General features: G+C 24.8%; 1 non-coding gene across 1 annotated transcript; it reads left to right on the forward strand.

Moving 5' to 3' along the window:
• Positions 1–5628: 5628 nt before the first annotated feature.
• Trnag-gcc (transfer RNA glycine (anticodon GCC)) lies at positions 5629–5699 on the forward strand. Its single transcript has one exon. It is a non-coding gene; the product is annotated as a tRNA-Gly (tRNA).
• The last annotated feature ends 8690 nt before the right edge of the window (positions 5700–14389 follow it).

The raw sequence follows: 14389 nt of genomic DNA on the forward strand, positions 1-14389 counted from the left end.
ACATTTATAAGGATATATAGTTTTACTTATTGTATGCGATTAGGATTTACTTTTAAATGCTGCCATGATTTAGTCTTGTTTAATTTAAAACTTATTACTTTTAGTTCGATGTATCGTCGTTGAGTATTGTATATAAGAAATGAGGTAAATGAACTTTTTTTATGTCGATTGGAATTTTTTAAAATTAAAGACTTTAAAAATTTGAAAAATATGGAAGTGAATTAATTTATGTGAAATTGTAATTTTATTAAGAACGTTATGAGAATAAATTTTAAGGCGAAAAGGGTTAACCAATAATAAAAGTAAAACTAAATTTAACTATACTGCTGTTTTCGATATTTTGACACAGGGTTTATAAATTTTATGTTATCTATAAATTAATTTGGAAAGTGTCAAAAGCTCTTGTGAGATAAAAAAAAATATAAATTAAGATTGGAAGAAATATTGTGAAAACCTTCACTGGGTATTTAACGCCATGGTAAATTTTACTGTTTTGAAGATCACCTAATAGTGATCAAATAATTTGGTTTAGGTTTTGAAAAAACTTTCGGATTTTGCCATAACAGCACCTTACCACTGCTTCTTTTAAACAAATTATAGTAACTGCAATTATACAAGAGAACAGATCACTTTTATTTTGTGCTTGTTTTTCCATAAAACTCTGATTTTTTGGGCTACGGTAGCTACATCGTTATTTTTATATCATATTATATAAAACGAATTAAAAAGTGCTAAATTCGGACTTGAGTAATAAAAGTTGTAATTAAAAAAGTAAAAGTAACTTTAGATTCTTCTTAATCTTAGATTAATTCGAATTACTTACGTAAAGTATATTGTGTGTCATTTGGTATTGAATTCAAAGATGAAGAAAACAAAAAAAACACATACTTATTTTTTGAACTAGAACAATATAGTATACAGTAGTAAAAGCAAAATTTATTTTTTTTTGAAAAAAAGAAAAAGGACTAAAATTTTCAGGTCACATCATTAGATGATTCCAAGTGATATTATAAAAACAAGAAAGAAAATTATTTTTTATATATTATTATATTTTTAAGGTGTAAGTGAACCTAAATGATAGAAATTTTATACATGTATGTAACGTATGTTTATATTCTTGTGTACGCTCTAGTTCTTAAAAAATATACTGAATTGAAATTATTCCTTGTATATATCGTAATTATTATTGCATATACATAAGGCTCACATCTAATAATAAGGATATAAAATAGATATTATAAATAAAATGTACAGGGTGCTCAATATGTAGTGGTTCTTCTAAAGCAGTCAGATAGCACAGATCCGGACAATGGAACTCTTTTTTTGAGTAACTAGACTTCAAGGTTGATTTTCCTGAAAAGTATACTTGTTTTTGATTAAATCGAACTTCTTAAAAGTCCCGTGTAATTATATTTCGATGTTTCGATAGCATATACGAAACAGAAACTCTAAATTTTTTGAAAAATTAGTATATGTTCTGTAATGTTCTAAAATTGTATAAAACCGAAACCATAAGTTAAAATTCACTTAAAATTTCATAAAAAAGTTTATAGAAATTAAAAGAAATAGGCTGTTTTATAAATTATTTCGAATGTATGCATAAAATTCATATAAAATTTTAAAATAATCTTGCATTCACAAACTTAATTCATTCAATTTTATTTAAAAGAAATCAAAATATCCTGCTCATTTTTGCAATTTGAAATCAGAAAAAATTTAAATTCGCCGCTTATCATAAAAATTAACAAAATGCTGCTTGAAAAAAATTAATTAATTTTAAAGCAATTCTGGTTTGTACCTTTTAATTTCATACAATTCGAGGATTCACTTTATACCTTCTAACTAAAAATCACTGACTATAAATCACTGATACATGGATATGAAGAATTAGAGGAAATCTAGTTGTCCTTTATATCGATAAACATTTTATGCCAATGGAACAAATGAAGTGAGCTTTAAATTTCCAACGAATTTTGAAGACTGTTGCAATACACGGGCTTCCCAAACAATCCTATATGTATAAAGAAATTTTTGTTCGAGAACTTTGGAATCGCGTAAAAACAAACCTAATTGTATAATGTGCTCCTTTATATTTTTTTCGGCTGTTTCCTCTATATTATCCGCCATCGGCAGTATCATTGAGTCGCAGACAACCTGTATTAAAGTATACATTCTAATAAAATATTAATATGTAACGTACGACAAAAATGTATATATAGATAAGCATATAAATTCTGGCACAGTTACCTTTAAATTAAAAGTATATTTCTATGAAATTTACCTTTATATTTTTTTCTGTATTTTTTTTCCTTTTTTATTAAAAAATCCCTTTTTATCACTTATAAATTCAACTTAAAATACGGAAAGTCTCATCAACTTAAGTGTAAATTTTTATTTCACACATGTATGTACACACGTGTACATATAGTATACATAGAAAAAACTTTTATACGTACAATGTCGAAGAGGTAAGTTAAAGTGTTAAAGGTAAAATAGAACAAATAGAAAAAAAAAAGAGGAAGAAGAAAAACGAAAAAGCAAAACGGATAAACATTTCATTATCGCATCATCATTGTCACTAATATAGAATTAAATTTCTACTGTATTACACATATTCATACTGCATTGTATAAGCTTGGCGTATGTAATACACGGAATGTAAAAGGATGAAATGTTAGAAATTAAGAATTTTAAAAGCATGTATGCATATGTAAGTATATAGGTGTTGTAATATCTCACCGGGAGCAGATTCTTATCTCTAATTTCAAATATAGAGTGACAATTGCTTGGGCCTTACGAGATTTTTTTATGTCTTTTTTTTTGTTTTTTATAATTTTATATTACTTTATAATTACGTGAACGTTATACGAGTACATTATGGATTAAGAATATTACCAATCAAATATGTGAGCTTAAGAACACATAACACTCGTATATCATTAACATTTATTAATATAGATGTCGTAAATTTGGAATAATAATAAAGACTACTGTTTCCGATTAATAGAATGTGTTTATTTTTTGATTTTTTTAAACCGGTTTATGAAAGATTGGATTAAGATTATAATATGAGATTGCAAAGGTATTCTTGTTTCAATAAAACAAATTTTAGTTGATTTAATCTTTCCATTTTTAACTAAATTTTCAGTATTTTTTTTTCTTTTTCACCGACCGCTTTGCATACTGTAAGGGTTGTTATGTAATGGCACTAAATTTGGCACAAACGAGTTTTTAGTGGAAATGCATTTTGAGGGAAATGTTTGCCGGTGAGTTGTCGGCGCAGATTCGTATCTCACTGTAGAAAATTTTCATTAGAATTTATTTTGAGTATGTTACGTTTTGATCAACTTTTCTTTTGAGATAAGTCAGGTATCTGTCGGGAACTGGATCTTTACTAAAGACTGATTTTATATTTTCGATAATTTTTAAGAAAGTTTTCAACCTATTTAATTTAACATTATATATATATATATATATATAATTTTTTTATGACAATTGCTATTAGTCACTCAGCTATTCAAGGAATTCAGGTATCAGCAAATGGACTTTTACTATAGGCCGACTTTTACTTTAGGAGCATAAAGAGAAAAAAATAATCAATTTCTTTGAAATTTAATAATTCAACACTCGGAATGTGAAAAAAATGAGTTAGTAAATTTTTTGGGAACATCAGATCTTGGAAACTGTACTTTCTCTGGAAGTCGGTTTTACATTTTTTAGTTTACCTTAGAGGCTGTCTCTTGCAAATAATATTTAAGTTCTAAACTAGTTACTAGATAAAACACCTTGTGGTCGGTTATGTGTTGATCACATCAGATTTTTTTGATATAACTTTTGTTTTTTGTCTTTATTATTCATAATTTTCTTGTTTGTCACAAAAAAAAAGATTTATAAACAGTAAACCATACTCTAGTTTTAGAACTATAACATGAAATACGTCATTAATTCAATTTAATTAGTTTTAAATTAGTTTTTATGACTTAAACAAATCTGTTTAAATTATTACTTTTTTATTTTGGAAAATTAAATCGGAAAAAAAGTCCGAGCTTCATTCACATGTTGAGTCATAACAAGACTTTTACTATCTTAAAACGAAAGTAGATAAAAAAACTTAAAACTATCCTAATACTAGTGAGATGTAAAAATCATATTGTATTTGATTAGCTATGTAAGGTTATTTTAAATATTTAATATGTATCTTGTAGATGCCACCAATTAATTTCTTTAAACATCTTTTTTTTTTAACCGTATATTATATAGGTATTAAATTTCAACTGGGTAAGTTATGAACATACATTTTAAGCCTCTGATGTTAACTACAATTGTGGCATTTGAATGGGACTTTGTTAGACTTCATATAGTCAACTTATGTTGTAGATATTTCGGCACGGTATTAAATTAACACATATACTACATTGTATAGAAAGCTGCATTCTGTCTACTTTATTATTGCAAAAGAATTAGTTTGTTGGCATGATGGTAGTGTACGTTAGAAAGCGCGCGTTATATTAAAATGTATAAGCACCAAAAATACAAAACTGATGAGAAAAAATAATGGGACAAAATTAACAAAGAACAAAACTTAAAAATTATTGTAAAATCCAAAATAATTATGTTTCTCAAATTAATTCAGCGAATAAGTACAAAAACTTTTTTATTCCTGAAAATATTTACAAATTAAATAGAGTAAAAGTCCAGTACGGTTGAACCCCACAAGAGTACGAGAACAACTGATTACATGTAGTGGTTGGATGTTACCTGTTTTCAAACGATTATTTCACATTTTTTGTATAAAGCTTTGGTAATTAACACAATTTTGTATTGATCTCTTTTTCATTAGCCTAGTAAATTACTCAAATTTCATATGTCAATTTTCAACATTTTTGAATAAAGTTAAAATTTCATCTACAGAATAATTTTTAATTAAATCTCTCAAAATTTTGATATTTTTTTATCTTGTTTTGGATGGTAAGTGAAGTATTTTTTTTTGCTGATTTGTTTCAGTACATCACAAATAGATTTATATTCAGAAATGTTCCATATGTAAAGCGTGGAATGTGTTTCCGATATTTTTCCTATTAAAAAATTGTGAATTTTTGGTTGTGATTAAAACAAAAAATACATTTTTATTTTTAGTAACCTTTAAACGTCGTTCATTAACAAGAGTGGTCAAATTGAAACCAAAAATTTCCAGTATAAGTAGGTGATATTTAATTTGTTTTCTAAAAAATTGCATATATTTTGGCGAAATTTTTTAATATTGTGTACGTGTTTTCTATTTATTTATACGCTATTGGTACAACATTTGCTTGGAATATGAAATTTGATAATAATAGTAAAATTTATTTTTAAAGATTTTTTAAGAATAATTTTTTTTAAATAGTGAATTTTTAATTATTAAATTTTTTATTGTAGAAATTTATGGCTTCATTAGTTACCCAGTCACTATAGTGTATAATTCGCCTTGATATGATTTTAAAAGATTAATTTTCTTCTTATTAAATTTCGTACAAAATTTAAAGTTTTGGTGTTGAAAAAATATTTTAATTTTCTTAATTGAAAAAAGTTTCTTGCGATATTATCAAAATCGAAAAAAAATTATGAGAGTTTCAAATTTTTATTGTATAAGCATCGGTGGTTCAGTGGTAGAATGCTCGCCTGCCACGCGGGCGGCCCGGGTTCGATTCCCGGCCGATGCAAAATAAATTTTTTTTGCTATTATAAAAACCCGTTTTTTTTAATATACGACAAGTGGTACGTATTTTAAAAGCAGTCTATTTTTGTATAATCTTAATTCACACTGAGATAATTAGTTTATGGAATCAACAAACATATTTTTTTTGGTAATTTAATCAGTAAATTCTTGAAATTAATCAACTAAGTTTGATCAATTAGGTTTGCTGTTTTGAATAATTATTGAATGAATCATAATGGCTAAAACAGGTTTTTTTCAATGTTTACATAATAATTTTGTTTGAACAGCAATAAATGTGTTTAAATAAATGCACTTGTTCACTTACTAAAAGACCTGTTAAAATAAAAAATTGTTGAACACAATTTTTCGATTAAATAAGCTTAAGCGATTTAGCACTGATATTTTAAGGTGATTTTAAATAATTTGAGAACGTTTATAAAGTGAGAATATTACTAATTTTTCAGAGATGACAATAACAAGAGTCAAATAGTGCTGTAAGACAACTATTGTAAAATTTAATTGTATAAGATAAAAAACTAAGTAAAATAAAATACATTGTATGTATGTATGTTTTGATTTTTTACTTTTTATAGTTCTTATAAAACAGTTGGGCTTTTACAAATAACTACAAATTCTTTGATGTCATTTTATGAATGACAAAGTTTTCAAAACGAAAGCGCAAGTTACTTCTATTAAAAGACGGGCACAAATCTTACAAGAAAATGGTATAATTTGATCACATTCATATACATATGTGCTAAAGTTGTTACTTTTGTAAATTGAAGTAATTGACTTCTACTTTTAATTTGCTGGGTCGAAGTCAGTTTGCTTCTTATCTTTTACATATGATTTTGTTTATATATGAATTTTTATACTATAAGAATATGAGCTTTTAAAAATTTTTTATTCCTATTGAATGTAAGTAGTATGTAAAAGATAAGATATCAATTATTGTAAAATAGACTGGTTATTATCTTCCGTTACAAACCACGTCAATTATTGTAATTAAGTTTGAATTCCTCATTCATGTTGTTGTTGTTTAATTTAGTAAAAATAATTTGTTAAAAAAAAATAAATTAATTATGTATGAAAAAATTACTTGTAAAGTAAAAAATTGTCAAGTAAAAATGTCTCTTACTTACAAAAGTAGTTGAGACGAGAAAGACAGAAGAGAAATTATGAGTAAGAGAAAGAGAATTGCGAAAAATTTGCGATAAAAATTTAAACTAAACGCATTTACTCAGATTATGGGAAAATACCACAAATATAACCTTACTGTTCTAGAAAAATTTCTCAACTTCATTTTGTAAAATATGAAATTTTATTCACAGACTTTACGTACATCAGTTGCTTAAGAACGAATGTATGAGGCTATAATGATAACTTTTCTGTTCTTAGTAAAAGGTTCTTCAAAAATTTTTTGGCGAAGTTTTTAGTATTAACAATTAAATACTTTGGAATTGTTCAATTAAAAATTTTATATGAAGTTGAGAATTTTTGTGAAGACCGTCTATAAAAAATTCTTTTACAAATTCATCCTGATCTTATATTTAACAAAAATCATTTTACGTAGTTTGTTTTTTCCTATAAGAATGTTCACATAAATTTGCAAAGTTATTTTTAAATTTGTTTTAATAAAAAATATTATATTTTAATAAAATATTTATTTATATTAAAAAATATTTATATTGGGGCATCTGCATTTTAAGTGAAATTGTTAAAGTATCTAAAAAAATTTCATATTCATCATTTTGTGTTTAATGTATAAGAAATTCTTGAATCGTCTACAACAACCAAAAAAAAAAATGTTTTCCAATAAATAAAAATAAATTTTTGTTTTTTTTACATATTTACATGTTGTGTGTATGAAAATCTTTAAAATCCTAGAACAAAAATAAAATTCAATAAAAAGTTATTCATATAAATTCAGATAAAAATATAGAATTTTTTTCTTATTCTTGATTTATTTCGGATTACTAATATTATAAACCCCATAAAATTTGGATTTTAAAAAATACTAGTTGCGTATTTTGCTACTAAGTGCTTCATTCTGTATTATTTTTCATTGCTTACAAGGTATGAGAAGAAGAGAGTGTGTCAACGCAATTTTAAACTGGTAAGAAAGTTTTTCGTATTGTTTGCAACTCGGTTTTTTGCAAAATATTATGGGGGAGGGGATTCACAAAATTTAGTCACACTTTATTTTGAACGATGAAAATTTTAGCCAATATTTTAAAATTTTTGTACGAAATATTGAGAGAAAGAAAAATTGAAATATCAAATTGAAAAAATTTAAGAAAATTTAAGTTGAAAAAAATAAAGGCTTTAAATTACTGGACGAATAATTTTCATTTAAAAAATCTAAAAAAGTGAGATGGTTAAAATAGTGATACAATATGGGACTCCCAATAATCTGGGAACAAAAATGGTAATCGAAATTTAATAAATCGAACATACAGATAGCTTTGATTTTTAAGAATAATTTTATAGAATTTCAAATATAGTCCCGATGCCTTTAACAAAATACCTTAACCCTTATGTTCTAAAGCCATAGTATATTAAATTTAATTAACAAAATTAATTCAAAAATGAATAATGAAATGTGCGATATTTTTTTTGTTATTTTTATTGTGGCATTAATTTTGATAGCATTTAACATGCATAAGTGCACTTAAGTATAATAATGCAAGATTTTGTTAATATTTTAAACAAGTATTAATTAAAAATATGGGAGTCAAAGTATGAAAATTCCTTATTTGCGTATATTAAGCACTATGTGATAAAGAAAAAATGTGGATATAAAATATCTGAATAGTATGCGATACCTTAAATGCATGATATAACGTCAATTGCTGAAATAGTTTCTGAATCGACATTAGATATGCAATTAAGGCATATAAATATTGAAGAGTATATTTTTATTTTGTGTCGTCTACTGAATCTATTCTAGCGAAAACCTTAAAATTGATTGACTTATTAATTCCTGGTAATAATTGCCAAAAACTGTATTAAGTGTAATCGAATAAGTATAGTTCGTGGAGCTGTTATACAATTTTTAAAAGGTAGTTTGTTGTTCTTATACAATTCTAAAAAGGTAAAGGTACAATTTTAAAGGTACAATATCATTCCTAATAGGAATTCGTAATAAAACGAAGTTAAAATTGTCTAAGCGCTTAAAACAGTATCCATAAAATTGTAATGTGAGCGTAGTAATTTCCTCATATTATATTAGAAAGCATTTAAGTCAAACATAATATTAACTATTTTCTAAATAAGACGGCCATTTGAAAACAAGTACAATAAAAATATTGAAGGTGCAAACTCGTGCAACTTATACAATTTATCATTTGAGTAACTATCACAGAGTTGACACGGTTACCAAAAAGCTGACAGAGTCAAAACATAAAGTTGAATAAATTTACCACTTAAACTTGAGATTGATATACTCTTCCTTTAGTATTAGAAAAATGTAAATATAAATTTGAATTTTCAATATTCCATAAAAATAAAGAAACAATTTAATAAAATTTATTTGAATATGTAAAGTTGGACAGTCAAAAACTGCAATATAAATAAAATATTTCTATTATATAACAGTAGAGTGCATTGTTATTAAATAAAAAAGAACAAAAAAAAAACAAAATCCATTTCACAACGCAATATCCTTTCGTTATCCAGAAATAATAACATAAAAATTTATTTTTAATATAATAAAATAAAACTAGGTTGATGGATTGGATAATATTGTTTCCCTGTTTTATATTGTACAGACAAAGCAAAAAAAAAATATTACAATAAACTGCATTATAGCAACAGCAAAAGCAGCAGCAGCATCCCATTTCAATTGTGGCAGCAGTAACATAATTTATTTACATCATAACTCTCATATAATATGAGAGTATCGTACATGATTTGTTTATAATGCAAAAATCTATATGTAATATAAATTTTAAATGGACAATATATGTATATATACAAAAAAAAATTAAATCTGGAGGATAAAATATGTAAGTAAGTAAACCAATAAAATTTTCATCTTATACCATCATCCTTTTATATTCGATTTTCTATATTTATGGCATATGACATACAAGTGTGTAACAGAAAAAAGAATGCAACATTAAAATATAATAAACTTGTAGTAAAGTTCTGTGTCTGTATTCGGATTTACATAAAGTAAATATATAAAGAATATCGTTACATAGAGCGTCTAGATACATAAGGAGTTTCGTTTATTCCTGATATTCTATTTAGAAATATAATAGAAATTTATCTGGATGGTGGTTTTTTTTGAGTCCTTATGTCTGTAGATTTTTAGTATTTAGAAAGTAATATCATATTTTCAACACAAGATTTGAAATTTGAGAGATTTTAAAAATTGACTGTATTTAAGTGTGTTCTTTTTTCATTTTGTTAGCATTTGAACAATTGATTTGACTATATTGAAAAAAAAAAAAATAACTTACGTGATTCAATTGCTGCTTAACTTATATACACTCAATTATTATATGTTTGCCTCCATTAATTATTTGTGATCTTCTTTAAAAGAAAACTTATTGAAATTTCGAATTGCTACGTTTAAAATTTTTAATTTGAAAAATTTAATTGCTGCGTTTTAATTTTACATTTTATGTATGGGCTTACCTTAACTGCAAACCTGACTCTTTTTTTTTTTCAATTAAAAAATATCAAAAATTACGATAACTTCTTTGTAAATTCTTATAAAAATTAAATCGACTTCAAATTTTCCGAGTTTTAATGCGAAAACCTGTGTTGCTTACCAAAAATAAAGTCTATTTTTAGTATTTCTTCTCTCATAAAATTCTCATTTTTCATTCTAATTTCATAAATATGCTACTCCTAAAGTTATGCAATTTTAAACACAATACGTTTTTATATGAAAAATAATACTCGCTTAATTCCATATAACCACAAATACCATATATTTAAATTTTTCTGAAAGCTTAGAAACTTCTTCAATATTGAAAACTTGGGACAGTTACGGATATTGTTTTAACTTGATTTTACTCAATCAGAATGTTGGAACCTGTTAAAATATAATAATATATCCATAACATGTGTACGTATAAGAATATGTTTATAAATACACATACATTGTACATATAATAATTGTACATAAAAGTTGATTTATCGCACATTGCCTATATAATTTTAATGTTTGTGGGATAAAAAATAAAAATTGCATTCATCAAACTTATTCGCATACATTTTTCATTTTATATACTAGTATACACTTATATCTACATATTATATATAATTATAAAATTGATAAAATATTCATACAGAAGGATGTAATAATTATAATTGTATGTACTTACCCGTAATGTAGAGAATAGTTATGGAAAAAAAATGGCAAAAACCAAGATATGGTAGAATATTGTGGTTTTCCTTTTTAATTTTACTGCCTAAAGGTTTTTTTACTTTACTTATAACGTTGTCGTCGTATATAAATATGTATATGAAAAAAAAAATGAGAATTTTGTTGACATTAAAGAGAAAAATTTAAATTTTTTATATTGTGAATTTCCTTTTCCTTTCTCATTATATTGCTTAAAGTTGTCCTACACTAAATTGAGATTATCAAATTGTTAAGTAAATCACCGTTTAAATAAAATTGGTGCATGATCGGGAATTTTTTTCCGTATGTTCAATTTCGTAAAATGTAAAGTCCTAATTTGACAATAGTCCATTCAACAATTCTAAAAGTTATGTTGACGTTTAATCAACGATTGTTTTTACTTGTTAGTTTTTCCTGTTCATGTAACACAAAATAGTTATATCTATTCAAATCTCTAGCTCAGTGGTTTCGTATTGCAATTTTGTAAGAAAGGTAGTGAGAGTTCGTTTCCAGTTTGGAGCCAATTTTTAAAATTGTTAAGTTCTATAATAAGTTTTTATTCTTATAGAACTCAAAAATTTTTAAAATTTTTAAGTTCTCTAAGAATAAAAAGAGTAACATAAAAAAATGTTGAAATGATCGACAATATTTTACCGTTCGTAAGATGTGATTAATTGTAGATCGGTTTTGAACGAATAATATACAATTGTTGTTCGGCAGTAAATTTACAATATCGGACACATTGTTTTAATTTTGAAAATTTCTCCGGAGTTCAGTAAATTGAATTAAATTGGCTATTGAAATTATTAATTTTGTAGAGCAATACCTTCCAATGTAATTATAAAAATATTTAAAAATTCATAATTAAATTTTGTAAGTAAAACTAAAAGAGATTTAGTTATTTCAAGCGATTTTCTGTATTTGGTCTATTATTCTGATCTAAATAGAAATGGAGTTAATTAATTCATGGTGTATATAGAATCTGGAGGTTTTCGACTAACTCTATACTTGGTATGGCGATATTTTGTATAATTTTCTATTTATGTTATTAAATAGGAAATTATAGGCAAAATTATATATACGTAGGCAATTTTTTTGTGTTTTCTAATTTCTTATTTATTATAATTTGAAATCAAATCATTAATAACATCAACATTGCCCTTGTAATTGATGGCAATAACTAGGGTAGTAATATATTAATACCCAAAATTTGTAAATTGTCTAAATTTTTTTTTCCCGAAGACGATAAAAGAAAATCGTCTTTGGTAAGGTATTTAGTGCACAAAAAATATGTAGGACGACAAGGGAGGTTTCTTTGTTTTTTATTTAAAAATTAAATATCACTTAGGTTTGTGTACATCTATACTAGTATATATGTACTGGTATAAGAAATATAAGGAATTTATATATTCAAATATAAGATACAGAATAATTATTGTGTCTTTTGTGGGTTATCGGCAAATATGTACTGTGTGAGTATGGCAATGGGCCATTCGAGTTTCTTACATTATCTACTTACAAGAAAAATGACATTTTCAACTGACATTATTGATTTTTTTATTTTGACAAATACAAAAATTTGTATGGAATTTTGAGTTCCTTTATCTATTTTCTATGATTGAGCTCCCAAAATTTATTTCAAATATACATTTTTCTCATCCAAACAATATGATTGGCCACATTTTTAAATTAAATGGGACGCATGCAGAAATTTTCTTGAATTTAGTATATTATGACAATATGTAAATAGTAATATAGCAGAAAACATAATAAATGTATTTTATTCTGAATAATATGCTTATTAAAAGCCAAGTTCAAAAATTTTGTTAATAAATTTAAATTGAAAGATTGAAATATTGGAATGTGCTAGTAATTTTTTTTTTGAGTAAACATTAAGGAATGGATTGCTATTTTTTGTACATGATGTATGTATAGTATGTAATTATTATGAATAAGAATATTCTTATACCTACTTTACTACTTCATTATTTCAAATTCTCTACTTTAAAATAAAAAACATAAATGAAATTCTAAACGTTATTTGAAGTAAAAAATCACTATGATTATTAATTTTACTTTTATTTTATTTACTATATATGAATGTAGAAAAAATTTAGCTAGAATTTCATTTTGGAAAATGAAAGGATATGAATTGAAAATGTGCTATTTTTGAGATAAAGATCATTGAAATATGCATTTCTACTATAATTATTCTTATTGGTACATAAAATGAATTTAGATTCAAAGCAATTCATAGTGTTAAAAATTTGTTGAATTTTATTTTTATGTATACTTCATAAAAATGTGAATTTAGTATGTATGTATGTGCATAAATGGAATATTTACTTTGATAAAAAATGTTATGAAAATTTTTATTTGAAAAATATTAAAGGATTTAGAATAAAACAGAGAGAATAGAGTGTTGTAACGCGAAAAATTATTATTTATCACCAATAGTGAAGAATGAAAATAATTTTTTTCAAAAAGTAGAATTGAAATTTATTTGTAATTTGTAAAGGTGTTAGTTATTTATATTCAAATTTTTCTAATATTTTTCAAAATTTAAAGTTGCTCAAAAACTTTTTGCAATTTAGAATTTTACCAATTATTTAATAATTGTACCTATTTTTTTAAAGTAAATTGACTAACATAAAAAGAGCAATTAACAAAATGAAATTCTGCTACTGGACCGATGTAATTAGGCGTGGAGGACGATTTTATTTATATTTAATTTCCAACAATAATTGTAAAACTATTGAATTTTTTGAATTTTATAAAAATTTTTATTTTTTTTTCAGAACGAATAGAAAATGGACTATCACCCTACTTTTGGTGCTAGTGTCTGTATATGTATATAAAACACAGTTAAGTGGCACATGCTTAAACGAATTTCATACTTTAGTGTAAATTTAAATTTGCTCATAAATGCAACAACTTAAAACCTATATGTAACTGTGAAATATAAAGAGAAAATCAGAACTACTCGTACATAACCACATAAAGTATTTTTGCTTTGAATTGTTTGTAAAAAAAAAATTCTAATTTGGGACGTCAAAATATTATAAGATGCAATGCGAGATGTTTCTCGCGGCTATTTAAAAATTAAATTTTCCTCTAAATTTAAATTATTATTGCTCGTCAATTATTCTTATAAGCAATTATGTTTACTAAATAACTCTCTCTCATTTTTTTTTGGAAATCTGTGTTTCTATTATTTACTTACATTATGTAAGTTTTTACTATATCGTGTAATTTTATGTGTGTTAAATACATATGTTTATAGGTATAATATATGCATATACAGGGTGATTCTGAAGGATATACAACAAAATATA

The sequence above is a fragment of the Condylostylus longicornis genome, unplaced genomic scaffold (genome assembly GCF_029603195.1).
Source record: "Condylostylus longicornis isolate FDR11 unplaced genomic scaffold, ASM2960319v2 ptg000040l, whole genome shotgun sequence".
Lineage (NCBI taxonomy): Eukaryota > Metazoa > Arthropoda > Insecta > Diptera > Dolichopodidae > Condylostylus > Condylostylus longicornis.